This window comes from Rhinopithecus roxellana, chromosome 1 (assembly GCF_007565055.1).
Source record: "Rhinopithecus roxellana isolate Shanxi Qingling chromosome 1, ASM756505v1, whole genome shotgun sequence".
NCBI classification, from domain to species: Eukaryota; Metazoa; Chordata; class Mammalia; order Primates; family Cercopithecidae; genus Rhinopithecus; species Rhinopithecus roxellana.
In genome coordinates this window covers 37,901,998-37,915,915 of record NC_044549.1, presented here as the reverse complement: position 1 = coordinate 37,915,915, position 13,918 = coordinate 37,901,998, and positions in this window count along the sequence as shown.

Genomic DNA, 13,918 nt, shown 5'->3' with positions numbered 1-13,918 from the left:
GAATTTTGAAAATAATCCAGTACAAATCTACATTATCTTAGATGAGCACAAATTGATAAATTGATTCCTATCTTTTTTTTCCCTTTTACAGAAATCAGTTTCCATGGAAAATATAGATCCCTAAAATGTAATAAACAGCAATATGGGACAGGGTAGATTGTGTCACTCAAACAGATTTTGAACAGATAATTTGGCCAACTTTACTTCCTCTCTTACACTCAGATACTGCTGTCATTATTGGCCCAGAAAAATCTGTCATTTTTACTGGGTAAATGTTCCAACAATCCAGGGAATTTCAGTAAAACATATACACACTTTGCATGTTCACTTCAATTTTACAACTATTTATTGGGTACTTTCTACATGCAAAGCATTTTCCTAGGCTGTGTCTTTTTTCTCCAGCAATGAACCTATTTAGTATCTAGTATAACAGTTACTAAAACAATGTAATAATTAAGTAACTTAATGTGGAGGGGGGTGATTTAACTCTCATGGAGACAAAGTGCCAGAAGAATTGAATGGAGGAAAGAAGCACATCTGGCTTGTGAAAGAAATAACATTTGAAGTAAGACAGAAAATGTGGGTAGGGAAAAGAGAGATACACTATAAAAGAATAATAGTAGGTACTAACAACTGGCTGTGGGGAAGTTTTTGGCACACTTGTATGAAGAGTGATTGCCCCTGAATGAAATATATATGCATGCAAGAAAAAGTAGTTAAGGTTTACAAGATGGGGGAGGGGGCCAGCAATTTTGTGGAGTAAAGATTTGAAGAGGCCGGCGCGGTGGCTCAAGCCTGTAATCCCAGCACTTTGGGAGGCCAAGACTGGCAGATCACAAGGTCAGGAGATCGAGACCATCCTGGCTAACACGGTGAAACCCCATCTCTACTAAAAAATACAAAAAACTAGCCGGGCGAGGTGGCGGGCGCCTGTAGTCCCAGCTACTCGGGAGGCTGAGGCAGGAGAATGGCATCAACCCGAAAGGCGGAGCTTGCAGTGAGCTGAGATCCGGCCACTGCACTCCAGCCTGGGCGACAGAGAGAGACTCCCCGCCTCAAAAAAAAAAAAAGAAAGAAAGAAAAAAAAAAGATTTGAAAATAACTGAGAGCATTCAGAATTTTGAAGAAGAGGTTAATATGCTTTGAGACACACTTTAAGAAGAAATAATGAGTGAATTTGTTTAGAATTATTTAGATTGGAGGGAGAAGAGGAGAAAAACTTGGAGATTCTTTTTAAAAATAGTGACAATGTGAGTGAAAGGATCATGACGATAAAGTATATTAATATAGACAAAATAGTGGTGTTTTCATAAAGTGCTAGTGATCTGTAGCATCATTATGTGGTACTGAAAAAATTTTTGCATTTACTTTTGTTTATTAAGTAGAAAGAAAAGTGACTGAATATGTTTTGTGCCAGTTGTTGGTGAGAAACTAGAATTCTCATACACTGATTGTGGTGGTGTGAATTGGCAAAACCATTCTGAAACATTGTTTAATGTTATCCAATAAAGCTGGATATACCACACTTTATGACCCAACAATGCAACTCCTACGAATGTTCTAAATAACTGTGTGCATAAGATGAAAACACATGTATAAAAGTATGCATAGCATTTATCATAGCCCCAATGCTGCGTTGCTTCCATGCAACACAATTGTTCATAAATACAAGAATGGATAAATACGCTGCAGTATATTCCACGATGAAATGCAATATAACAATGAAAATGAATGAACTGTCACTACATACAACCATGTAGATGAATCTCCTAAAGACAGTATTGTGCAAAAGAAGTTGAACACAAAAGAGCACATTGAGTATTATTCCATTCATATAAAGTTCAAAACAGGTCAAACTATTGTATCAGAAGTCAGAATAGAGGGTGAATGAGCAATGGTTGGGAGGGGCAAGAGAGGGTTCTCAAAGTCCTGGCCAAGTACTTTTTCTTGGTTTAAGTGGTGGCTACATGTGTGTGCTCTGTTCATGAAAATTCACCAAGGTGTCTACTCATGATTTGTATACTTTCCCATATATATGCTATATTTCAGTAACAAGTTTGTGAAATTTAAAAAGTAACTGAAAAATGTGAACTATTATGGAAAAGTAAAGACATTGCAAACGTGAAATGGACGTGAAGCCATCAAGATGTTTAGTCATTTCAAAATGCTGTATTTCATTCCAAACAGTGCAGTGCAGTCAAACATCTGGCACTTCAGCCTTCTGAGAACCAGAAATCACTCTGGAGGACGAATAGGACAAATAATGTAGAATTCTATTTTACTCTCACACACATGAGTTTACTGTGGGGTAGTTTGTAATACAACATGCACATCATACATCGAAGTAGCTTTCTTGGCTATTTTAGCAAATATTTGTGTGTCATTCTCTATTGTGGAATGGGAGAATCTTGAAAAAAAAGAAAAGCAGACGGACTGGTGGTGATCATTTTAAATGCTTGCTTTGTTAAAGTATGTGCCGTTATGTTCTGGCATCGTCATTTTCATCACACATAAGCATAATGTTCATTACAGTGTACACACTCATTAAAACAACCTATATATGCCTTACTTAATGGTTGACAACTCAAAGCTCTAAGTCCTAACCTCCAGGCTGGCCTTGTTATATACGCCAACTAAAAATGCATTCATAAGATAATGAACAATCACTACTTTACTACATAAGTAAAGGTAAAAGGAATGACACCTAAAATTTTAATAAAACTTAACAGGTATAGGAGCAGTTTAAATCACAATTGAAATACAGAATCTTTGATAACTTAATTAAAATATGTAAGCCATTGTTTCTCTTTTGTCCTTGCTCTGATTTGTCATTTGCAGGCTGCTTGGAATTAATGCTAAGCAACTGTAACCTTTGAGCTTGGTTTTTGGTGGATAGGAGCTGAGAAATTAGTTTTAATAGATTACCCTTTAAGGACACCAGTATCAGAATTTTCAGCAGAAACCAAAGATTAAGGTCACAGAAAGGAATTAAGCACCTGTCTTCACAACGTATAACTTCTTCAAAGGCAGGTCCCTGAGCATTGAGGGAATGAACTTGCAGTGAGTTTTCACTCCAGGGAGAAATGACACACCTTCATTGTGGATAGAAGATACCTTTCTTCTGGGTTAGCTGCTAACTCATTTTCCTTATACTGAATCCGCTTTCACTATTTAAATGCAAAAACCATTAATATAACAGGCCTGACATCCAGGGTATGATTAAAGTGCTATAGCACTAATTTTTTTTTTCTGGAGTGGGACGGCAATTTATGCTGAATCTGAAGGGCCCCTCCCTACATATAACTAGCTAGCTTATGGCATTTTCAATTCAAGACAGTGTCCATTCAGCGCCCATATCCACACTTACAGAGGGGAGTAATGTCATAGGCACACCCAAATTCATAGAATATATAGATAGTCTCAGAATTTTGATGTATTTAATCTTTTGCTAACTCACAACACACATCCACACACCCACACACAATGGGGTAAAATCTGACCTATAAGAGCTGAAACAAATCGGGTCTTTTCCCCAGTTAAATTCTTGACATTTTTAAAATTCCTGTTATATTTCCATTTGATGCAGAAAACCTACCTATGTTGTGCCAGCATTCTTCGTTTTCACCTTTCCAATACTAGGGGAATTAATTGATTGTTTTGTTTTAAAAGACTCCTGCAGGGTTGCAGACAAGCTGGGTAAATAAAAATAAGCAAGAGAGAGTAAATTGTTTCAGTACATGATATTATATCCCTACTTAATTATGTTAATAGAGACTAAAATAATTATGAGCTGACTGTTCTTATTTATGCCACTCTATTGGTATAAAATTTACTTTTCTCTTTCAGGGCTGCATGGATCCGTGTACTATAGGGTTCTATACTTTTCTCTGGGTTTTTCTTTTTTCCTATTTTATTTGATTGGCAGTAGGCACCAGCGGATAAGTGAAGTAGGAGGTAAAGCCAAACCAGTGAAGTAAATATTTATTCAAACGTTAGGACTTTTTCTTTTAATGTCAGATTTCTGTACTATTGCTGTTCCTATTATGAGTGAGATTCAAAAGATAAGAATAACTTTTCCCTGACCCTTTTGCTGAAGTTACAGAAAAGGGGAAATAAGCAGAGAGAAGCTGGTGTTAAGCAGTTACATCTGAATTATTCCATTTTTCTTTTCGCTCCACAGATGTGTTTTTCTTCTACATCTTACAAATCCTGCTCAAATTCATTTGACCTCTTTCTAAACTCCAGCCATTCAGTTAAATGTGGCATTCTATGCACTTAAAGCTTTCAACTTTAGCAAGAGGGAGCAATGTGGGGAAAAGGAAAAGCCTATTTCTTGAGTTGAAGTTGAGCTGTGCCCCAGACACTAAGTCAGATGTTCATTTACTTATCAGAATAATTTTATAGGAAAAGAATACTTCTTGCTGAAGTCAGAAATGTTAATAATTTGCCCAATTTTACACTGATAACAGATAGCAAAGTTTGAATTGTAAACTGGCTGTGTGATCCAAATCCTATGATTTTTATAATACATGTTTCTGAAAAGTACATGTCCCTGAAAGTCATTTTATTATCTAATTTTCAATTTGTGCTGTTTCTTATACTGTCAGGAAAATAAATTTACCTTAGAATATAATTAATGTTTCATTTTAAAAACCTGGAAAGCACAGTTTTTCTCAGCAGGACACTAATAGAAGCATGCAGCTTCATTTCTAATGTAAACTACACCCACATAAGTGGTTTTGTCTCTAAGACGATCCTACGTTTCTGGCTTACTTACATTTTGTGCTGCAAAATATACTGGTATTCTGCATAACAGAATACCAGAGACTGATAACTTATTTAAAAAAGAAATGTATTTCTCACAATTCTGGTGGCGGGGAGCCCAAGATTATAGTGTTGGCATCTGGTAAGGGCCTTCTTGTTGCATCAACCCATGGCAGAAGGGGAGAGGGTGAGAAAGAGAGAAAAGGAGCCAAACTCATTATTTTATAGGGAACCCAATAACAGCATTAATCCATTATGAGGGCACAGCTTTCATGCCCTAATCACCTCTCTTTAGGCACCACCTCACAACATTGTTGCAATGGGGATAAAGTTACTAACACACACTTTTTGGTTATCATATTCAAACCATAGTAGTTTCTAATGCAGTGTATAGAAAACAAAAAGTTGCAATGGTGATCATAAAGAGATTGGTGAAAGTGTCTGTCCTGGGACAAAAGATCAATTTTATGCCTTTGTGAGTTTTTCTTGCCCAGAGTCCCAGAGATTCAACTGCAGTCTAATTTTACTTTCAATGCTTGCCTTCTCTCTGAGCTTAAATAGTCCCATCTGAAACTTGACTGTCTAAAGTTCATGTAGAACTAACTCTAGCACAGACAGTTCAAATGTTTAGTAGAGCTAAGAACCTGAAGGGCAGATTATTATTTTTTTTCTTTTTAATCTAAACCACTTGTGACTTCTAAATTAGGATGGCAAGATTTCAGATATAGTATTTTCTGCTTCTAGTCAAGTCAGTTAATACTGTAATTTACTGTGTTAATGGTACCATTTGTCCCTTTTGCTCTCACCCCATATGTAAAGGCAGCAGTTTAAAAGGGGTTGCATAAACTCTGCTTCAACGAAGGATAGAAAGGTTGTGATTATAAATAATGCACTTTATAGGATAAATAATGCACTTCACAGAATAAATAATGCACTTTGCAAAATATAAATCAGCATCCTTGGATATTGACTCTGAAGACACTTTGGCAACCTTGATGGCATTACCATTAATATGAGACTCTAAAGAGCATGACTAAAGTACTTAATGCTATATTTCATATCACATTGTACATAATTGCAGAAGTGAATTTTCACATTACTAAAGTAATACATCAGAATATAATCTGGTCACTGATTATTAGGGATACCTGCACAAATAGAATTGCTAGGAAACTGCATTTATTTTTAATCCAAACAATTTCAACAAGGAAAGTTTTCAACCTTGAGTTGCCAAAATCTAAGATAACCCTAATCATCATCTGTCCTTTGTAGTTTTCTTCTCTTTTAAAATCTGCCCCTGTTTGCCAGTCTAATCATGGAACTCACAAATTGCAATTTCAAGAAGACACAAAGAGACAATATAAACTTTGATCTCAAGCGTCTCTTGTAGGATTCCAAAAAGCAGTTTTGAGTTTTACAATTTCACTTTGACAACAATGATTAGAAGTCCAGTGGCTGCCATGGTAATTGCTCCATAATCATATCTGCAATACCTGACCTGGTTTATGCATACAATCTATATTCTAATAGCAGTCAACAGGTCACAAGTTAATAAAAATACCATTAACGTCCCCCTGTGACTAAGGAAGACAGATATTCATCTTCCTAGGCTGTGGTGGGCCAATATAATTTCCTTGGCTGTTAGTGTAATTAACTGTGATGATCTGCGGAGTTCCCTGGAGTATAGGGCTGGCACAGAATGACCTTGAAGCCTGCTCTTGGTGATAGTGTGCTAGAGGACACAGTTTGTCAAAGGTTTGGACTGCCCTGAGTCAGGTTCCCAGGATAATACCTGCTCATGTAATCATGCTGGACACCAAAAGCATTTATACACAGTTTGTATTTTCCCAGGTTCAGGTGCATATAAACAGAGCAACTGGTGATACTTATGAAGCTGACCACTTTTCTTGGATCTCTCCAGCCTCACTTTTTGCTACCCTTTCAAATTTAAGACTTTCAACCTTGTTTTGCTATAAATACAATGTGCCTTCCAACTTTTCAAAGTTCTCCCATACCTAATCAAAACACAAAAACATTGATATCAACATTTCAACTTAGATCAGTACACCATCACATAAAAATTTAAATCCTCTTAAGTATTTGCATTTGTAAACCTCCTTTTAAAAATGGATGAACATGTTTTTATTTCTCATAAAAAGTGTAAAATGGGGATTTAGGATCCGAGAAAAATCGAGGAGTGCTGCAAGTAATTCCTGAGATAATATAATATTTCCTTTTAATCCTTGGAGTAAATTTGCTTTATTTATGTCTGGGGTTGTACTTAGGGACTGAGGAAATGAATCGAGAAAGCCAGTGAGGAGTCTAAACATTTTCCTTTCTGTCCTCAATCACAGTTTACTCTTTTAATATGAGGATCTCACTGGTCACTGTCAGTTTCCTAATGAAAAATTTTAAAGATACCAAAATGCAGGAAGAATATTACAAATGCAGCTGTAGGGTTTGTTTGGTTTTACTTATCTTAATATTTGTCACATTAGCTTCAGATTTCTTACTTTGAAGAAATAAAAGATTTTTATTTTATTTCTTTTCCTCCACCCTGAGACATAATTGTCATTCTAAACTTTTACGACTGTTCAAGGGCTTTTACCGGTACATAATCTGTGCTTGAGCTCCTTGTTTTTTAAAATTTTATAAATGTGGCTGGGCATCGTGGCTCAAGCCTGTAATGCCAACGCTTTGGGAGGCCGAGGCGGATGGATCACGAGGTCAGGAGATAGAGACCATCCTGACTAACACAGTGAAACCCCATCTCTATTAAAAATACAAAAAGTTCTTTCTGGGTGTGGTGGCATGCGCTTGTAATACCAACTCCTCAGGAGGCTGAGTCAGGAGAATCACTTGAACATGGGAGGTAGAGGTTGCAGTGAGCCAAGATCATGCCACTGCACTTCAGCCTGGGTGACAGAGCAGACTCCATCTCAAAATAAAACCAAAAAATCATTTTTAACTGTTATCTCAATTGTGTCCCCTCACCCCCATAATTGTATATGCTGTAGTAGGAACCTCTCATATCTCAGAATGTGACTATTTCCAGATAGGGTCTTTAAAAAAGTGATTAAATTGAAATGAGGCTGTTAGGTTAGGCCCTAATCTAACCTGACTAGTGTCCTCATAAGCAAAGGAAATTAGAGTGCAGTGGCTCCCGCCTGTAATGTCATCACTTTGGAAGGCAGAGGCAGGATAATTGCTTGAGACCACAAGTTCAAGACTAGCATGGGCAACACAGGGAGACCCTGTCTCTACAAAAAATTTGAAAAATTATCCAGGGGTGGTGGCATGCACCTGTAGTCCCAGCTACTCAGGAGGCTGAGGCAAGAGGATTGCTTGAGCCCAGGTGTTCTAAGTTACAGTGAGCTGTGATCCTGCCACTGCACTCCAGCGTAGGTGACCGAGTGAGACTTTGCCTCTAAAAAATCAAAGAAAAGGAAAGGAAGTTTGGACACAGAAAGAGACACCAAGGATGTACACATACAGTGGAAAGACCATGTGCGGATACATCAAGGCGGCAGGGCTGTCTGCCAGCCAAGGAGAAAGGCCTAAACAAAAACCAAACCTGCAACACATTGTATTATTCAATTTTCATGCTGCTGATAAAGATATACCCAACACTGGACAATTTACAAAAGAAAGAGGTTTATGGACTTACAGTTCCACATAGCTGGGAGGCCTCACAATCATGGCAGAAGGCAAGGAGAAGTGAGTCATATATTACCTGGATGACAATAGGCAAAAAAAATCCAAAAACCAAAACAAAGCCTTGTGAAAGGAAACTCCCATTTATAAAACCATAAGATCTTGTGAGAACCATTCATTATCATGAGAACAGCACAGGAAAGACCCCCATGATTCAGTTAGCTCCCACCAGCTCCCTCCCACAACATGTGGGAATTATGGGAGGTACGAGATGAGATTTGGGTGAAGACACAGAACCGAACCGTATCATTCTGCCCCTGGACCCTCCCAAATCTCATATCTTCACACTTAAAAACTAACCATGCTTTTCCAACAGTCCCCCCAAAGTCTCAACTCATTTCAGCATTAACTCAAAAGTCCACAGTCCAATGTCTCATCAGAGACAAAGAAAGTCCCTTCCACCTGTGAGCTTGAAAATCAGAAGCAAGTAAGTTACCTCCCAGATACAATGGGGGTACAGACATTGAGTGAATACAGCCATTCCAAATGGGAGAAATTGGCCAAAACAATGGAGCTATGGGCCCCATGCAAGTCCAAAATCCAGAGGGGCAGTCAAATCTTAAAGCTTCAAAATGATCTCCTTTGACTTTATGTCTCATATCCAGGTCACACTGATGTAAGAAGTAGGTTTCAATAGTCTTGGGCAGCTCTGCCCCTGTGGCTTTACAGGGTACAACCTCCCTCCTGGCTGCCTTCACAGACTGGCTTTGAGTGTTTATGACTTTTTTGGGCACAAGGTGCAAGCTGTCAATGGATCTACCATTCTGGGGTCTGGAGAACAGTGACCCCCTTCTCACAGCTCCACTAAGAGGAGCCCCAGTAAGGACTGTGTTGGGGCGGGGGCTCCAACCCCACATTTCCCTTCTGCACTGCCCTAGCAGGGGTTCTCCTTGAGGACTTGCCCCTGCAGTAAACTTCTGCCTGCACATCCAGGTGTTTCCATACAGCCTCTGAAATCTGGGCAGAGGGTCTCAAACCTCAGTTCTTAACTTCTGTGCACTTGCAGGCTTAACACCATGTGGAAGCTGCCAAGGCTTGAGGCTTGCACCCTCTGAAGCCACAGTCCAAGTTCTACATTGGCCCCTTTTAGCCACGGCTGGACTGGCTGGGACCCAGGGCGCCAAGTCCCTAGGCTGCACACAGCATGGGGATACTGGGCCTGGGCAACGAAACCACTTTTTCCTCCTAGGCCCCCGGTTCTGTGGAGAGGCTGCTGCAAAGGTCTCTGACATGCCCTGGAGACACTCTCTCCAGTGTCTTGGTGATTCACATTCAGCTCCTCATTACTTATGCAAATTTCTGCAGCCGGCTTAAATTTCTCCTCAGAAAACGGATTTTCTTTTCTATTGCATTGTCAGGCTGCAAATTTTCCAAACTTTTATGCTGTTTCCCTTATGAAACTGAATGACTTTAACAGCACCCAAGTCACCTCTTGTAGACTTTGCTGCTTAGAAGTTTCTTCCACCAGTTACCCTAAATCATCTCTCTTGAGTTAAAAGGTTCACAAATCTCTAGGGCAGGGGAAAAATGCTGCCAGTCTCTTTGCTGAAACATAACAAGAGTTACCTTTGCTCCAGTTCCCAACAAGTTTCTCATCTCCATCTGAGACCACCTCAGCCTGGATTTCATTGTCCATATTATTATCAGCAGTTTGGTCAAAGTCATTCAACAAGTCTCTAGGGAGTTTCAAAGTTTCTCATATTTTCTCTTTTCTTCTTAGCCCTCCAAACTGTTCTCATCTCTGCCTGCTACCCAGTTTCAAAGTTGCTTCCACATTTTTGGGCATCTTTTCAGCAGTGCCCCACTCTACTGGTACCAATTTACTGTATTAGTCTGTTTTCATACTGCTGATAAAGACTTACCCAACACTGGGCAATTTACAAATGGAACAGGTTTACTAGGCTTACAGTTCCACATGGCTGGGGAGGTCTCACAATTATGGCAGAAGGCAAGAAGGAACCAGTCATATGTTATGTGGATGGCAGCAGCCAAGAAAAAAAAAAAAGTATTGTGCAGGGAAACTGTTGTTTTTAAAGCCATCACATCTCAGGAGACTCTTTCACTATCACGAGAAAAGCACGGGAAAGACCCACCCCCATGATTCAATCATCTTTCACCAGGTCCCTCCCACAACACGTGGAAATCATGGGAGCTACAAGATGAGATTTGGGGGAAAACAGAGTCAAACCCTATCACACATTGACCTTGTACTTCTAGCACACGAAACTATGAGAAAATAAATTTCTGTTGTTTAAACCATTCAATCCATCGTACTTTGTTATGGCAGTCCTCGCAAACTAATAACATCACCTTCAAATCATTCAGCAACTTGTTTTTATTTTTTTCTATGTTGATACATTTTGCTGCGCTTCACTTAACCATTGCACAGGATTCCACTGTATGCATATGCCACAAATGATTTATCCACTGCCTCTCTGATGGACATTTAGGTCTGTCAAAATTTTCTGCTAAAATAAGCAATGTCAAATGGAACATGATCTACATGTTTCTGTGTGCACACTGAGAGTGTTACTCTACCTATACAGCTATATCTGAAAGCACGTTTCTCCAATCTATAAGATGTAGCTATATGCTAGTTTAACATCTTGTCAGATTGTCAAATTGTTATCACATGTGGTTAAAACAAGACCTCTGCAATATGTTGTATTTTCTTCTTTACATTCTCATCAACACTTGGTATTGTTAGACTTATAAATTATTTTCTAGTCTATGTGTAAATATCTCAATATTTTACTTTGTGTTTCTTCAAGTACAATTACGTTTGGTCATCTTTTTATGTTTAGTAACCATTTTAGGCCTGGTGCAGTGGCTCACACCTGTAATCCCAGCATTTTGGGAGGCTGAGGTGAGAGAATTGCTTGAGCTCATGAGTTCAAGACTAGCCTGAACAACATAGTGAGACCTTGTCTCTACCACCACTACCACAAACAACAACAACAACAAAACTTGAGCGTCCCCTTTCCAAAAGCCCCTAATTATAACATTTACTCATTTTTAACTGGATTTATTTACCTCTTTCTTAGTGATTTGTATGATTTATTTATGTAGTCTAGTAATTGATCTTCTGTAGTTATGCACAATTGGAAAAAAGTTCTAAAAGTCTATGGCTTATTTTTAACTTTATGGTGTTTCTAATTTGGGGGCAGTACAATGCATTGAAAATTATTTACAGCTTGGATTTTTTTATGACTTGTTTTGGAAGTTTTTTCTTATATAGGCATACTCATTTTATTGCATGTCACTTTATTTTGCTATGCAGATATTGCACTTCTATTACAAACTGGTTTGTGACAACCCTGCATTGAGCAACTTTATTGGCACCATTTTTCCAATAGCATGTGCTTGCTTCATGTCTGTGTGTCACATTTTGGCAATTCTTACAATATTTCAAACTTTTTTATTATCATTATATGTGTTAAGGTGATCTGTGATCATTGATCTTTGATCTTTGTGATTTTTGATGTTACTATCAAAATTGTTTTGGGATGCCATGAACCCCAGCCATATAAGATGATGAACTTAATTGACAAATATTGTGTGTGTTTTGACTGCTCTACCAACTGGCCTTTCCCCATCTCGCTCCTTCTCAGACCTCTCCATTTCCTGAGACACAACAATATTGAAATTAGGTCAATTAATAACCCCACAATGGCCTCTGAGTGTTCAAGTGAAAAGAAAACTCACATGTCTCAAATGTTCTTAAATCAAAATCTAGAAAGGACTAAGCTTTGTAAAGAAGGTATGTTGAACGCCAAGGCGGATGAAAAGCTAGACCTCTTTTGCCAAATAGCCAAGTTGTAAATACAAAGGAAAAGTTCTTGAAGGAAATTAAAGGTTCTACTCCAGTGAACACACACATTATAAGAAAGGAGAACAGCCTTCTGACAGATACGAGAATATGAGAGGTCCTCACAGAAACTCAGACCAGCCTCAGCCCTTCCTTAAACCAAAGTCTAATCCAGAGCAATTCCCTAACTCTCTTCAATTCTTTGAAGGCTGAAAGAGGTGAGGAAGTTATAGAAGGAAAGTTTGAAGGTAGTAAAGGTTGGTTTATGAGGTTTGAGAAAACTAAAAGGGAAGGAACAAGTTCTGATGTAGAAGCTGCTGCAGGTTATCCAGAAGATCCAGCTAAGATAACTGATGAAGGTGGCTACACTAAACAACAAGATTTTCAGTGAAGACGATATGGCCTTATATTGGAAGAAAATGCCATCTAAGACTTCTATAGCTATAGAGGAGAAGTCAATGCCTGGTTTCAAAGCTTCAAAGGACAGGCTGACTCTCTTGTTAGGGGCTAATGCAGCTGGTGACATTCAATGGAACCCAATACTCATTTACCATTCTGAAAATCCTAGGACCCTTAAGAATTATGCCAAGTCTACTCTGCCTGTGCTTTGTAAATAGAACAATAAAGCCTGGATGACAGCACATCTATTTGCAGCGTGGTTTACTGAATACCTTAAGCCCACTATTTAGATCTACTGCTCAGATAAAAATATTTCTTTTTAAATATTATTGCTCATCAAGAATTCATCTTGTCATCCAAGAGCTCTGAGAGAGATGTACAAGGAGATTAATGTTGTTTTTATCCCTGATAATGCAACATCTATTCTGCAGTCTGAGAATCAAGGAGTAATTTCAACTTGCAAGCCTTATCATTTAGGTAATAAAGTTGGTAAGGCTATAACTGTCAAAGATAATGATTCCTCTGATAGATCTGAAAAGGATTCACTATTCTAGATATCATAAAGAACATTCATGACTCATTGAAGAAGGTCAAAATATGAACATAAACAAGTTCGAAAGAAGTTGATTTTAATTTTCATGGATGGCTTTGAGGGGCTCAAGACTGCAGTGGAGGAAGTCTCTGCAGATGTGGTGGAAAGAGCAAGAGAACTGACATTGGAAGTGGAATGTGATGATGTGACTGAATTAATGATAATCACCCTATGATAAAACTTTAGGAAATGAGGAGTTGCTTCATGTGGATCAACAGAGAAAGTGGTTTCTTGAGACGGAATTTACTCCTGGGTGAAGATGCTGTGAACATTGTTGAAATGACAACAAAGAATTTAGGATATTGCATAAACTTAGTTGATAAAGCCATGGCAGGCTTTGAGAGAACTAACTTCAATGTTGAAAGAAGTTCTACTGTAGATAAAATGCTCCCAAACAGCATGAAAGCTTCAGAGAAATATTTTGTGAAAGGAAAAGTCAATTCCTATGGCAACCTTCATTGTTATTTATTTTAAGAAATTGCCACAGCCACCTCAACCTTCAGCAACCACCTCCCTGATCAGTCAGCAGCCATCAAACATTGAGGTAAGACCCTCCACCAGCAAAGATTATGACTCACTGAAGGCTCAGATGATTATTAGCATTTTTAGCGACAAAGCATTTTTTAATTAAGATATATACA